Below are 15656 nucleotides of genomic sequence, written 5' to 3' on the forward strand. Positions count from 1 at the left end.
AGAGAAATAAGCAGAGAGTGTCAGGAAGAACTTGAAACTGAGCTAGGACTGATGAGCAGTAAGGCTCTCACTGTGTGAGGCCTGCAGGGACAGGAGATGTTCTGGATCTAAATGAAGGCAAGAATTCAGATTTGGAGGAGTAAGAGGTAACGTTACTAAAATGGAGAACAAGACTGAATCTTACACATGATGTATTAGGTATGATCCTGGTTACGGGCACCTGGCAACAGCCTCAGTGTAGGTTCAAAATTGAACCAAGCAAGAAGCTTGGTTCCTGCCAAATACTAGACAGAGTAATATTATATATGTTTAAAATAAAGTCAGTGATTTCATAAGTGAAATAGTTTCTATTCTGAGTTTTCTAGTCAGATGCATTAAAGTAGAAAAGAAATATGTTTTGTATTTAAAAGATCATGTACATCTACTGATCACAAGAACATTACGTGTATTAATTGACTTAATCCTTGCAACTTTGTGGAACAAATTCTGTTATTATCCCATGTTACAATGAGAAAACTGAGGCCAAGAGAGCTTACATAACTTTGTAAAGGTCTTAAAGGCTTATCAGTGGCCACGGTGGGATTCAAATCCAACAAGTCTGGCCCCTTCATCCACTCTTGTGACCACTGTTCTGTTCTGCACTTCCTGTGGAGAAATGGCGCACCGTCTTCCTTGGAATTAGGAATTTACAATAATTTTTTTTTGAAATATAATCCCTCTGTGAGTTAGATGCTTCTAAATCAAGCAAATAATTGGACAACTGTTTACTTTGGCTGTTTGACACAAGCAATAATTGATCACCATGTACCAAGAAGACGTTCTAAAGTCAACAAGCCCAGGGATATATTGAACTTGTGAAACTATAACATTTATATTTGACTTATTTGATAAAGGAACTAATAAAAAATAATGCTACCAGTTGCTCTCTCTATTGCAAGTAATATTAAACCTTTATGGCATTCTTTGAAGAATCAATTTTGGAAACCAGGGAACTCTCCCAAGCTTTAATTACTGTTGCATTTTAAAACAGGAAAAAAATTATGTGGTTACCTAGACTATCTTAAGGATAAAAGACATTTACACTAATTTGATCTTTTGCAGTAATTTATTTTAGAATTCTCGGTGGTAACATTAATCTTCAGTAACTTCTTTGAGGTGATATTGGATTCCAAAAGCATTTTCAGAATTTTATTGTAGTCCAGTGTGAATTATCTATCTTTATTTGAATGTTAGAAAATAGGTACTTTTTACAAAGCAAAAAGCATTTCTGACAGCCTAGACAGTGAAGCAAATGGCTGGCATTTGCTAGGTTTATTTTATTAATTTTCATTCTTTTTTGGTGACTTTAAAAGTAAATCTTTTATTGTAATTTAGATTTTTGTATACAATTCCAGGATTGAAATTAGCGTTAATGAAAATGAAAACATGTCCTAATTGTTGACATTATTTATTTCTGCAGTAGCATCACTTCTACATTTGAATTTTATGCCACACAAATATCACCTGAAAAGGAAAGGAGTTAGCCATGGATTTATCACTTAGATAATATGGGAACATGGAGATCATTTAGGGCTAATATTTCCCACATATAATAATTGCAGTAACTGGTTGATGAATAGGTCCTAATAGCGTTGGGCTGAAAATCTAGACTTAAGTCATTTTAGGCTCCTTTAGAATTTGTAGTGATTGTGAGAATTGGAGGGCCGGGAGAAGTGTCATATCACCTACAAATCACCCCTTCATGACAGCAGGTTAGGGTTGGCTTTGCATGCCAAATAACTCCATGTACTTTCATTTTTTTTTTTTTTCAGGTTATATATGTTGAAATGTTACTCTCTGAAAAAGATTCCTAATGAGAACTTTAGGTATAATTCATGCAGGCTTATATCTGGGCAGAATTAATCTGCTCACAAATAGTGAATGATGGATTTTTTTTGTACCCGGTGTTGGGAAAGCTTTTGTATTAAGACAAACTCCCGTCAATAGAGGTGTCTTTGGGAATAGTGTAGTTATAATAATGTGATTGGTACAAGGTCTAACCTATACATGGATCTGTGGGATTCAGCCTCCTACTCCCCCCACCCCCGACTCTTTTCTCCCTTTAATTGTGTTGATTACCTTGGAAGGTACAGGGTGAGCTTGACCTTCTTTAGTTATATAGGTTATTAAATATCTAACTGTTACCTGTTTTGGAGAGACATGGCTTCATCCTGGAGTGAACAACTTAGGATACCTTTGGATAAACCTAGGGTTCAAATCAGAGGCGCCTCCGACACCTAAAACCTCTCACTTTTAGCCTGCAGTAGTTTTGATGTCCATCTGAACATAGGGGTTACAGCGAGATAGCGAGATGAGAAAAGCTTCAAAGCCATTGGTGGATTTTTACTGCTTTTTGATTACTCGAAACTCTAACAGTTATAGTTACAAGTATGATTATATGTTATAAAACACAGTTTAAAAATTGAAGTTATACATATCTCGATTTATTACTAAAAACATTATATATATTTCGTTTAAATAATTTGCAGGAAGGGTGCTTGCTTTGTGATCATGTGTAATCTTTAGAATCTGGAAACACTAAAGACTCATGTCTTCAAATCACCGATGGCAACCAATGATGTAGGGAAGAAAGCTAATAATCTGATTTTAATTTGTGCTTTCATCATTGCTCTCACAATTATGCGGGGTTACAGGGTGCAATTTCCTTTCCAGACTAAAATCATCTGGCCATCTTCCAGATTTTGAGGGCTTATTGATTATTCACTCAAGAAGCAGAGTGAACTTAGAACTCTTTCTTAAGAAAAATCCTGCTCTTGCCTGTAGGTACTTCCTTGTCCATCCATGCCAGTGGGAAGCTCGATGAGATTCCTCAGTGGCCATCCATGAACGTTTATCTTACTCTTTTATTGTTTGTCTACAGTGTGTGATCTGCCCTCAGTCACCAACATAGAAATGCTTCACCCAGGCTGTTGGCAAATGCCAAGTTTTTATCAAAGTCAAGTGGAGAGTGATAATGATATTTGTTTTATATTCATTCAATCTCGGGTGTGCAGAGTTGGATTGCGATCCTTGTTTCAGGATGTAGGGTAACCGCCTTTAAGGGTATTTTTTTAGAGAACATACATTTAGTATATCCATGACGTAGGCTCATAATGATTCAGAAAGTTTCATGTATAGTCATACAGTTGCTTTGACTAAGTTCCGTTTTGGTGTTGATCTGAATTTTTCAGGATACTGCTGAAAAGCCTGACTATTGAAACTACTATTAAATTTGCTATAGGGCTGTTATTAGACCTATTATACGATTTGAAGCTCAGATGGAGACCCAGCTCTAGCACTTAAGACTCTTTTTAAAAAGTGAGCACTTTTTTTTTAGTTTATTTTTATTTTTTTTAGTTTTATTTTTAGTTTTTGCATACCTATTCCTCCTCCTTCTGGAAATCACAACCATTTCAAATATGAATCATATCTAATCAAGTATCCATTGAGCAATTCTACACTTAGTTTATGTGGCTGGAGTAGAGCCGATTCTACTTTCCCATGTGAGGAGGGGCCTGGCCAATCAGAATATCTCATCTACCTTACTATAATACTGGATTCAGGGATGGGGATGTGACTCAATTAAAGCTAATTTCAGTACTTTTAGAAAAACAAGAGGCACTGGCTTTTTTTTTTTTTTTTTTGAGTGATGAGGTTATGACATTTGGGCTGCTAGTAGCCATTTTGTCACTTTGAATGAAGATTCCACCAATATAGCCAAAAAGGGGGAAACAGAAGTTAGACACAGAGAAATACTAGATCCTGATGACATGGTGTGAAGCCTTGGCTCCACCTGTCCCTAAAACTCCTCTCTGGCCTTTCAGGGACACAATAAGTTCAACCAGACAGTAAATGCTCCCTCCCCTTACAACGATTTAAGATAAATGTAAAGAATTGTGAATCCCTTTGTTGCTGGATCTTGGGTCATCTAATTTCTCTATGCCTCAATTTGGCATTCTGTAAAATTATGTGTATTTTATGGCTCTGTTAAAAAACTTCATGGTCTGCTATCAGTGTTACTTTTCCTCTGTTTTCCATCCTAATTTGTATGTTGTCTGGTCCCTACATATGTATGTGTGCTTGCAGTAATGTATACATGTGTTTATGTATTAAGGTATGGCTTTCTTGAAGACCACACCAAATGCTCTGTAGAATGAATTGAAGTATAACTAAATAACATGCATTTTCTAGTAACATTTTAAAATAGAGCTTGTATTCTTATATCTACCTGATGTAATATCTGTCTGTCCATCGATCCATTCATCCATCCTATCCTTTCCTATCCTACCCTTGGATACAAGAATACAATAAATTCCCAATTATATAGTAAAATCTCAGTTAACTAGGAGGCTCTTATCTGTGATGATAGTCAATCAGTGGCTCCATGTCCACTAGGCAGTGGCACTGATAGGTAGTTTAAGCAGAGGAACTAACATTTATGGGGCTTCTGCTCCCATAAGCATGTTCTAGGTATTTTACATAAGTTGTCCTATCTAGTTCTCAAAAACCACCCTAAGTTATCTTATTTATATATCATGGAAACTGACTAAGAGGGTTTTCATAACCTCTCAAGATCCCATAAATGGTAAGTTATAGAACGGGGATTAAAACTTGAGTCTTTCAGTTCAAAGCCCAAGCTTGTGCTGTCCTCGCTGGTGTAGCCATGGAAGCTGCCTCGTCCAAAGCCAGCATTTAATTGCTGCTGGATAATTGGACATGCTGCTAATAACTCTGGTGTTTTCATTAGTCCCTTTTGAGGTCCACTGGTAGAAGAGATTCATGTTAAAGTTACTCTTGTGGGTACTGTTGGGCACCACCCTGTTCCCCCTTTAGAACCAAGGCATTCATTCTTCAGCTTCTGGGAGCATTGGTAAACCCAATTGCCCTTCGGCTGAGTCCTTCTCTGGGACTTATCCTCCATTGAAGGACCTGCCTTGTCCAAAGTTATGCCCCCTTCCCTCTTGGTTAGGGTGGGATGTAAAGGCCCATGCCCTGTGCCTCAACATGGGATGACTCCGAAGGTCTGTCCCAGCTCCAGAGCTTCTTTTGGGACCTACAAGGAGACCTCTATTGAAACTACAACATGACTTAGCTCCTCCCTCTTCTCATGCACTTCCCTCACTCCTTCATGAGTGAGAGCACATATCAGTCAGTCTCCTACACACAAATCCCTGTCTCCATCTGTACCCCGTTGACACCTGACCTATGACAGCACTCATTCATTTGCCTATTTATTCATCTGTTTACTTATCTATCCGTTTATCCACCATATATCATTCACCATTTATTCATGTATCAAAGGCTTATTGGTTTTTTTTTTTAAAGATTTATTTATTAGAGAGAGAGCACGAGAGCACGGGGGGAGGGGCAGAGAGAGAGGGAGAAAGAGAATCCTCAAGCAGATTACCCACTGAGCACAGAGTCCAATGCAGGGCTCAATCCCACGACCCTGAGATTATGACTTGAGCTGAAATCAAGAGTTGGATACTTAACCGACTGAGCCACCCAGGCGCCCCAAAGACTCATTGGTTTCTCATATGTGCCAGGAATAATGGAAGATTTGGGACATATTGTTTTAGGATTAGCTAGCTAGTCATGTAGTAGAGATAAAGGGAAAAAAGAAGGAAAAAAAGGAAAGGAAAAAAATAATGAATAGTTGAAAACATCTAAGGTGTGAAGTATTGCAAAACATTTATTAAAATCCTGTTTAGGCATCCACTGTGTGTCTCGAAAAATAAGAAACTATATTTGCTCTGTAATTGCTTGAATCATACATCTTTTACCTTGATTAGCAATTTCAATCAACCAAGACATTACTGAGCATTTTCAAATAAAAAGCTGCATATTTCTCAACCAGAAGTCCTCTATTCAACCTTTTTACATTTTAAACACTTCTGGTTTCTTAGAATTGGGTGGTGTCATTTCTTTTCTTCTTCTTTTTCTTTTTTTTTAAGATTTTATTTATTTGACAGAGAGCACAAGCAGGGGGGGCAGCAAAGGGAGAGGGAGAAGCAGACTCCCTGCTGAGCAGGGAGCCCGTTGCGGGGCTCGATCCCAGGACACTGGGATCATGACCTGAGCTGAAGGCAGATGCTTAACTGACTGAGCCACCCAGGCACCCCGGTGGTGTCATTTCTTATAAAAATAGTAATTTCTCTAAAATACAAAACTCTACGGATATGAACAAAAGGAGATGTTTAAGATGTTTTCTTAGATTTTTTAATGTGATTTTAATTTTGTGTCCTTTGATTTTTAAACTTACTTCCCTTTTGTTCTTATGTTCATCTACGTCTAGATTAGAATACTCTATTTTGACATGAAATGTACTTAGATTTTTAAACATCATAGCTGCTAAAAAATAGCCTTGGTCAGATGTCTGAAAAGCTTAAGCTTACATAAGCTCAGAAGAGCAATAGGCTGTTTTCTTGAGAGCCACCTTGGAGGGTTAGTGTTGGCTAAAATAAGCCTGTTGATAATAAGGTGGAGTAACTTGAACTAGTGGAGGCAAAGTGTGCTTCTATCTCGAAGATTTTGTGAATTTCCATTCTATAATGCAAGATAGTCCTCTGCAGCATTTCCAAATCAGCCATCTAAATCTATTGCCTTTGTTTGATTTCTGTTTTGGCAGACCCGTGTAGTCCCTGTGGGATCTTGCCTTCTGTTTCTTCTGTGGGTTCTCCTTCTGCCAAACATATTTTCTTGCTGCATCACAAAAGCTAAAGCCAGTCAAAAGAGGCTTTATCGCCATATTTAGACAGAAATACAATATCAGAAATTATAGTGAATGCTTTTGCTTCTAATGGCTGCAAACGGCTGTTGCCCCCCTGGCCATCTGGTGGCATGTTTTTCTTTCCTCTTCATTTATGGACCACGTGGTAGTTTCTATCTCTCTTTTTCTCTCTCTCTATTCATTTTGCCCACTGCTCTCATCCACTTAAGTCTTATTAAGGACATTGTCAGAGTCAATCACTATTGTGTGCAAAGTATTTGAAAGTCCTTAGTAAGAGAAGGGACATAAGCCTCTTATTCCAAATAAACATTCTAAGGCCACACTGGAGTCATTTGGGAAGAAAAAAAAAAATAGCACAAGATTGCCATTTCTATGACAAGTTGCTATTTATCTAGATAATGAGATGCACTCTCAATAAATCATGTATATTAATTTAGTGTGAATTTACTTGGCTCTATCAAGTTATCCTTATGAGATCCAAATATAATAGCATTAGAAATACACTTTTTAAGGTTCTGGAATCAAAGCCAAACATGGACGTGTTAACTGCACATATTTATATATAATATGTTGGTATTAATGACTTACCTGACTCGCATTTGGATTCACACACGTCTACCCCTGCATTTGCTCCAGAGAGCGCGTCACCGTCAGCTGACAACAGCACCACTCTATGGGCCTGGAGAGCAGGAAGTGAGGAAGAAGCCTTATAGCTACTGAAATTTATAAAAGGAATTTTAAGTAGGCAGATTTTAATTACCCCAGAATAGAACTTGGCCGGCACACCAAATTGTTCTTCCTCCTACTCATTTTGGAATTTCTGAAAAGGAAAAAAAACAAAACAAAACAAAACAACCACTAAATTGGTGCACATATTTATATTCAAAAATATACCTGGCCCTAGTCCATTGCGTTTGATATCAGAAGTTAACATCTTTAATTTTCAACCCTAGATCAGTAATTAGATTGCATACAGAGAGGTCACATATGGCTAAGTCATCTGTAAGTGAAAACTCTTACCATACCTGGCTGGTCAGTCTGGATAGATAATCTATCTGTCTATCTATCTATCTATCTATCTATCTATCTATCTATCTATCTATCTATCATCTGTGAAATTACCATAATATCAGGTCAGGCAAAGAATCCTGGGTGGAGTGGATTACTTTTGTATTCTTGCCCATTCCTCTGAAATAGTGTTTCTCAAAGTGCAATCTATGCACCATCTGCTTTGAGTTTCCTGTAAGAAATTCAGATGCCTGGGTGTCACCTACACATACTGAAACAGAATCCTGGAGAGCTGGGTCTGGGAACGTGCATTTACATGCACTCCCAAAGTAATTCAGGAGTATGTTAGAGTTTGAGGCCCACTGTTCTAAAACATTCACAAGCCTTTTCCCTTAGGGTCCAGTAAAATCTGCAAACTGAATGATATAAGAAATAGATTTTGTTCATTAAAAATAGTTTGAAGGGGCGCCTGGGTGGCTCAGTTGTTAAGCGTCTGCCTTCGGCTCAGGTCATGATCCTAGGGTCCTGGGCTCGAGCCCCACATTGGGCTCCCTGCTCCGCGGGAAGCCTGCTTCTCCCTCTCCCACTCCCCCTGCTTGTGTTCCCTCTCTCGCTGTGTCTCTCTCTGTCAAATAAATAAATAAATAAATCTTAAAAAAAAATAGTTTGAAAAGCCTAAAGCACAGTAGAGCTGTCCCATTCTAGTTGCCCTTCAAGCCCTGACACCCTCTTGAATGAGATGGGTAAAGCAGCTCTTGCTCTTTCTCTCTTTCCTATCTCTCTCTCTTTGTGCTTGCATTCTCTGAGGTTTTCACATGTACTCTGGCACAAAGGTACTTGTTGCTGAGATTGATTTTCAGCTGTTCTAGGGAATGGCATATGCTTCATTTTTAGCAGCTCAAAAGGTAGGAGAGGAGGAAGGCTAAGGGCTTGAGAGTAAGACAGACTTGGGGCCACATTTCATCTCTCCTGTTTCCCTTCTGAGTCTCTTTGGGTCATTTAAAGAATGCTTTTTGAGGGGCGCCTGGGTGGCTCAGTTGGTTAAGCGACTGCCTTCGGCTCAGGTCATGATCCTGGAGTCCCTGGATCGAGTCCCGCATCGGGCTCCCTGCTCGGCGGGGAGCCTGCTTCTCCCTCTGACCCTCCCCCCCTCTCATGTGCTCTCTCTGTCTCAAATAAATAAATAAAATCTTTAAAAAAAAAAAAAAAAAAAAAAAAAGAATGCTTTTTGAGTCCCGTGTCCCTCATCTTTAAACAAGTGGAAATGATACCAAGTTCGGAGGGTTGGTTATGAGGATTAAATAAAATAATATATCCAAAGAGTTCAGTACAGTTTGACAGTGCTCAGTAAATATTAAAAATTGTTAGTATTTTCTTTGTACTTCAAGCCTGGGACAGAGTTGTTTCACTATGACAGGGTGGAGCAGAGACCCCTCCAGGAGTTTGATAAGGACATTCATCAAGATAGTCATATGCCACTCAACACTGAATCTTGTCTGCCGCATCCCTAGCCTGTGCTGGTATTCGTATACCTGGTGTTGGACTGGGTCTGTGCCCCACCAAGAACCCCTCAGTCCCGTTTTCATGTTCTGTGGGCTCCTGTGCCCATCGTCCAGCTTCCATGTGCTTTTCTTCGAGTGACTCACACCTGTGACTTTCTTGGGAGCCCTGCCCTTGCTTTGCCTGTACCCCCAGATAGAAGAAAGTGGCTAGCCGTTTCTATCTCCACCTCCCTCTCTCGGCCAGTGATTGGTGCGTGAGTGTGGAAGCCCATCTCTTTTGCCTGGAGGTGGGATCCACTGTGAGGTATAATTTACACTCCTGAATTCTCTACAGGATCAGGCTGAGGCTGGGACTTGGTTTCTTTCCCTGCTCCGTCTCGCTTCTGCCTCCCTTACTGGCGTTTTCTGGGAGCATTCCTTAAGAAATCACTTGCACACAAACTCTCATCTCAGTGTCTGCTTTTGGGGTTCCTTAGTAAGGCACATCCACACACCCGGGCTTGGACTCTGCAGAATGTCCCCGGTTCTCTGCAGCTCCGAGGTCACACATAAACTGGTTTCCACGTTTAGGTTTGAGTGTTTAGAACAGGGGTAGGCAGGGTTCAGATAGTAAATATTTTGGGCTTTGCAGGCCATATACAAGTCTCTGATGCTTTGCTGACCCCTGGTTTAGGAAAGATTTCCCTTTGCCTTCACTTCTGACTCACCTGTGTGTTTTTATACTCATGTCTGCCTGTCCCTCACTAGCTTTTAGTTGCTAATGATGGCTGGCCCAGAATGGATGGTATACCCTTCAGTACCTTTAAATTTCTGGGAATAAACTGGAAATATGAGGCTCAGCATTACTGCTAACACCTGGGTCATGTGCCTGATCTCCAGATAGTTGTTTATTTGTAAGTTACCAGCATTTGTATTTTAATGGTCCACAGCCATGTTAATATCAGAAAGACAGAATTTAGATCTATGAATCCTGTGGAAAGCAAGCCGTACCGACACCCAGAAGAGTCATTAGTATTTTGTAGTCTTTGCTTTATTGTTTTGCCTCAAACTAGCAACCTTCAGTGGATTGTTGACATTAAGCCTACTCTGATACCAGTTTATTTACTAAGTGACAGAAATTCAGCATTAGCTGAGGTGAGAAAGGCTTATTTACATTCAACATTACTTGACATCTTTGTAATTTTCCCTTTTCATGACAAAGGGAGAATATTTACATTAAAAACACATCAGTAACCTTAGTAATCTCCTTGAGCAGACAAGGGTACATAAAACCAGGAAGCAAGCTAAGAATGATGGGAACGCAAATGCTGTAAAGCCTGGTTCAGACAAATCTTAAAGCGGTAAGATTAAAGAAAACCATGCAACCGTAATTAGACCGGGGAGGTCGGGAGACACTGGGTGGTCTCCAGCTTTATTTTGATGAGGGAAATCACTGTTTAAAGACCCGAAAAGAAGTCATTACCTGCATTTGAGATTCAGATCATTGCAGTGAAGGAGTTAAGGAAGTCAGAAGCCAGTCACTGCCGAGTAGTCGTAATATATCTGGAAGTAAAGCTTTTCTAAAAAGTTGAATTTTTATGTAGTATAAATTTAAATTTTGTCATCAAATAATTCTTTTTTGCTCTAAATAAAATCAATATTGGATTGCAACACCCACAGAGTAGAATGCATTAGAACATTGGGATATAATTTGTACTGTAGACATATTCACAGCCCTCTCAACTTGTCTTGCAAGTGACAAAATGAAAATAGTGGGGTTCGCGTGTATCTCTGAGAAGCTTCTACAGTCGTCACATTTCCTAACTTTATATCTCCTAAGGGTAGATTTGGGACATGGGCGCACCCTGGCAACCTCATCATGGTGTGGGATGTCTCCTGGCCAGGAGGCCTGCCGGGCGGAACGCAAACAAGTTCCAGGTGGGTCAGGTGTCATCGGCACAGATCAAAACGTGCTCAGTGCTCTGCCCCTGTTCTCTCTGGGAGCAGACATATCAAACCTGTCCCAAATTCTGAGGAGCTATACTGAAATCCCCCCAAACTTTTGAGAGTAAGCTATGTCAAACCGCATCTCCCTCAGTAAATTTCAGTTGGACTTCTCTTTTAAAACTTGGCAATAAAAGTAAGAGTCCCTGAGAAGTGTAGATTGAAGCAAAGAGAGAAATAAGCTGGGCAGAATCCTTTCTCTAGGCTGATGTCTTTTAATACGGAGTTTAAGACTTTTTTCCTGGAAAGTTATCTTGATATTATTTGGGGAATTACGTCTTGGACTATGTGAAAACACGTTGCATTGACTGTGTACGTAGGTAAACTATGATATCACCGTAATATGTTACAGTTTTGTGATGTCTGCTGAGTCCCTGACCCTCTGGCACTTGGGGAGGTGCTGGACCTACCTGGCCACACTTGGCAGGATGGCTCGAGGGGCAGCTCTCAAGCCCGAGGTCAGGCTGGAGACGACACAGAGCTGGCGGGTTCCCCTCAGTGATGCTGGAATATGAAAGAGGGGAATCTCTATAGACCGGTGAGAGGCTCTGGGTGAAAAGTTGAGGGTTAATCACAGAACAAGCTGACACAGAGTGAAGCCTGGGAGCCGGGTCCCAGCTGCACGGAATGGTCCTTTCATGTCTGATTAGAAATTCACTAAATAGGTGTATCTCAGAAGTATTCATGTGGTAGGATCTTGACAGACAAGGTCGAAGTTGGTTTTCATTTCCCCGATCTGGAAGTAAGAATTCCCTTTGCGATTCATGTTCAGCTATTCAGCATTCTTTTTCTCTACTTGGGAGATCATCGTTTTCTTTCCTGTCAGAACACTTAAGATTTTCATTCTGGTACCAAATAGGATTGATTTTACACTATTGGCATCTCTGAACCTTACTCTTTATCTTTCTTTTCTGTATCTTCTGTGTGGGTACTTTTAATAGATTTTCATTGTTAAATAGTGAGAAGATCAATTAGTCCTGTTTGCTGGATGCTTTCGGCAAAGATGAAGATGATGGACACTCTGCTCAGCCCGCCAGCACTACTCACACGTGTTCCTAACTCTGACAATTTGAACTTGGTCGCTGAGACTTTCCCCTTGTGAACTCAGTATTTATCTGTGGCTCACAGGTGATTTGAGGAGGTGACATGGGAAAATCTGTATGTGAACAGTTAATTTGGCAGCATTTCACAGCCGGAGAAGAAAAGCAGCGTACGTACAAACAATCTTGAAGCCACGGGGCTTCATTTGTCCTTTGTGTCTTGAGCACAGAAGCGGGGGGGGGGGGGGGGGGGGAGGGTACAGTGAGAATCTAATGTTTTTCTTGTGCAGAGCCACAGAGCTCCCCCTTTCCACATCCGTCTTATTTTCCCACATTCCTGGTACAAACAGACAAAAGTTGTTATTACAGAAGGTGAAGCTGATAGCTTTTAATACATCACATCCACTAGGATGAAGGCATAATTGCTACTTTTATGTTCATTTTACAGTGAATAGTAATTAGCCTTTGGCCCATTACAGTGTGTGAACATCGAATTACCCACCTGCTCTTGCCATGTCTCGTTAACTTAAACTATGTGCCTAAAGCTTTATCAGAAAACAACTCCTTCCCCATCTCCCAGCTGGCATGCTACTTTAGATACATTCATTTAGAAAAGGCACAGACTTGAGGATGACAGTCTCCCAATTTGTCCTGAGTACAGGACAAGGACTTTTAAAGATGCTTTTAGTTACAGTGGTTGGTATAGGTCACGCGGCTTTTTGGAAATAAAGGCTCACTACTTCCTGTGAAGACCAAGATACCTTTTACTTTTGTTTGTGGCATTATTTGTTTGACTATTAGCTGATTTATGAAGATAATTTGACAACCGTGTTACAAAATCAATGTGTATGCTCAGTCCCTGAGAAGAGGCAGGTCGATGATAAATAACCTTTGCTGATTTGTAGCAAAAAAATTTCCCTCTGGAGGAAATGGGACCTGAGGTGAAATAGTCAAGATTATCCCCAAATAAAGCACGAAGGAAAGCTTGCCTCTCTGTAAAGCAAAAGTAATATATATTTGCACATTCTAGAAATTAGTCAGAGATTCTGGTGTAGGCTAGAACCTTAGGAATAAACTTGGAGAACATTTGGTTGAACCCTATCAGTTATAGAAGAGGACCTGCAGGCTTAAAAGGTAAAGTATCTTCCCTATTGTTGGAGAAAACACTTAACTTCTTCCTTATAATATGTTTAAGTGACTCCAGCATCCAAAAGAAAAGTTTGGTGACACTTTAAAATTTGCATTTGAGGTAGAAGAGAAACAAGTAGCTTAATTTCTGGCTTAAAAAAAAAAAAAATTCCTCCATGGAATTCTGCCATTGCTTTATTTCTACATATATGGTGATGCTTTTGTTCCCAGGAGGGAGGAATACCTCACTATTCGGGAGCCCCAGCCACTGGCTAGTTTTTAGGTTCTGAGTCCAAAGACTGTGTAGGTGTGTTGGTTTCCAAGGGCTGCTGCCACACGTTACCACAAACTTAGTGGCCTAAAACAGCGCAGATTTCTTCTCTTACACGTCTGGAGGTCAGAAGTCCGAAATCAGTTACAATTGCTCTAAAATTAAGGCACCTGCAGGGCTGTAGGCAGGATCTGTTTCCTTGCCTTTTCCAGCTTCTAGAGGCTGCCTTCATTCTCCAGCTTGTGGCCCCTTCTTCCTCCATCTTCAAAGCACTTCTTTTCATCCTCCTTCTTTCATCTCAGGACCATTTACTTAATCCCATCTGCAAAGTCTCTTTCATCGGTATGGTAAGGTATTCATGGGTTTCAGGGACCAGAAGGTAGACATTTTGGGGGGGAGGGCATCATTATTCTGTTCACTACAGTAGGGCCGAGGGAAAGGAATGGGGCTTCCAGTAGTGAGGGCAGTGTGGCCTGTCTGTTGAGACTGTGGCAGCAATTGCTTTAGCTGCTCTGTTTACTGGTTTTGTGTCAGGAGGGCCAGCAGGTTATCCTCGAAGGTTGCCCTAACTGGTCTCTGCATGTCGCAGCTGCTGCGTCACATTTGAGCAGCTTACCACATAATATCTCTGAACGAGCAGGTTGGGGGACATGGGAAGCTGAAAACAAAGTACTGTAAGAGGCTTTGTGAGTCATGCTTGATGTGATTGTCACAACGGTTTAGAAGCCATAGAGAGCTTTCAATTGAAGCCTTGCTACCTGCAGTAACTAGATATGTATAAGGCTTGTACTTCAAAGGCAATAAACATCATCTTTAAAAATCTAGTCTTAAAATCTTCTCCTTATTTTTTTGACCTGCGAATTGCAACTCAACTGTTTCACAATAGAAACATCAGGAAGGACAAAGAAGAAGCATTTCTGTATGAAGTTTCTATGCACAGTTAGCTAATTACGTTTGTGGTTCATTAATATCTTGTTTATGAAAAAAATCAGTATGAGACCTTCAGGGTCTTTTCTAACTCAGGGGGCTGTATAAAATTATCTCAATTTAAATAGCATCTTAAAAGGTTTAGCATCCCTTGGTAAAGATAAAACATCTCATCATTATCAATTAAAGGACTCCTGAAGTCTTTGAAAAGAGGACTTGTTTGCTTAAAATACGTGAAGGTCATGCTCACCCTGTAATAGTCAATGAGGAGTAGTCATTTGTTATTTTTAAACAGGCTGTCATTTAGCTGTTATGAAGATGAATAACATTTGTTATTACCTAATAATCTTCCTGTTGATTACAGAGAAAAGACACTTGCAGACACCTTATGTGCCTTTCTTAGTTGCTAGATTATTAATGCCTTTTAATTAAATTCTGTAAACACAAATTAAGGTCTTTGTTCTCTAATTTTTGAGCCTGGCATCTAGGCTGCTAAACCATGCTTTGGTCCATGGTATTTTGACTCGCATGTTATTTGCCTACTGTTCGTGCAACGTTGCAAAAACAAAGTTCATTTTTTAATATCAAACAGATTGTCAATGGATCATATGCTGCCTCTATTAAGGTTAGTTTTTGGATGTCTGCCTTCTTGAAGAGAGTTAATGAAGCTATAAGTTACCTGTGTGCCTTCATTTGGAGTCAGGCCTAATTATCTGGATCTTGGCCACATTATTGTCCGAGCCTTATTTCTAAAGCAGATGGAGTCACTCAGGAATGACTTCATTTGTATTAATTTGTTGCACTGTCTTCTGCTATTCATCTCAGAAGAACTATACAGCCTTTGTCACAGAGAGCAGAGAAAGACAAAAGAATTTTGGTCAGAAATTAAGAGCAAGATCTACTCCTTCCACTTACGGATACTGATGTTCCAGCCTAAAGGCAGTTAAGTAGTAGCTACTTTGGGGCAGTGGAATGGTCTAAGAGGGTAATTGTGCTCCCTAAGATTCATGAGCTTCCATTTTTTAGAA

General features: G+C 40.0%; 1 long non-coding RNA gene across 6 annotated transcripts in view; it reads right to left on the minus strand.

Annotated features, from left to right (window-relative positions):
• The window catches only part of LOC144379767 (uncharacterized), a 65461-nt gene extending 57990 nt beyond the window's left edge, over positions 1 to 7471 (minus strand). For 5 of the 6 annotated variants that reach the window (XR_013443133.1, XR_013443138.1, XR_013443135.1 and 2 more), the window contains exon 1: positions 7358 to 7471. This is a non-coding gene — a long non-coding RNA (uncharacterized LOC144379767). The remainder of the gene's footprint in view (positions 1 to 7357) is intronic. The other variant, XR_013443139.1, reaches the window with a different exon arrangement.
• Between the last annotated feature and the right edge of the window lie 8185 nt (positions 7472 to 15656).

Source organism: Halichoerus grypus, chromosome 13 (genome assembly GCF_964656455.1).
Source record: "Halichoerus grypus chromosome 13, mHalGry1.hap1.1, whole genome shotgun sequence".
Taxonomy (NCBI): domain Eukaryota; kingdom Metazoa; phylum Chordata; class Mammalia; order Carnivora; family Phocidae; genus Halichoerus; species Halichoerus grypus.